We start from the raw sequence: 667 nt of genomic DNA on the forward strand, positions 1-667 counted from the left end.
ATAGATAACAAGAGGCTGTGCAACGTTGCCAATCCCGAGGAGCTAAACGATGCTGTTACTTTGAATCTCATGAAAACTGTAGTAAAGCAGGAAATTGATACCGTACTTCGTAAGACTGCTGAAATGCGCAATGAAATCGATAACAACAACCTAATGATTCGCGCTCTCGATTCAATCGTGAAGGATGCCTTGAATCGTCTAGAAGCAGATATAAAGACAGCGCAAGACTTGACAATTCGCAATTCTGAGATCATTTCTCAGCTAGACGCCAGACTGAATGCACTGGAGAATGGATGAAAAAAAGTTAGCGGTGGTTGAAGAACTGCATAGACCTGCTAGAAGAAATTATCAGCGTCGACACGTTGACATCCGTGGGCTGGATGAGACTTGGCAAGCGGATCTCGTTGACATGTCGGCGTACGCAAGAGAGAACGATGGATACAAGTACCTGCTCATCGTCGTCGATATATTTTCAAAGTTTGCTTGGGCCGTGCCGACGAAGAGTAAGAATGCTAAGGACGTGATGACAGCTATGAAATCTATACTGCCGCAGGGACGGATACCGAAGAAATTGCAAGTGGACGAAGGTCGTGAATTTTACAATACCGAATTCAAGAATCTAATGCAAAAACATGGTATTGCTATGTACTCGACATTCAGCAACTTG

The sequence above is a fragment of the Cephus cinctus genome, unplaced genomic scaffold (assembly GCF_000341935.2).
Source record: "Cephus cinctus unplaced genomic scaffold, Ccin1 Ccin1_scaffold0057, whole genome shotgun sequence".
In the NCBI taxonomy this organism is placed as follows: domain Eukaryota; kingdom Metazoa; phylum Arthropoda; class Insecta; order Hymenoptera; family Cephidae; genus Cephus; species Cephus cinctus.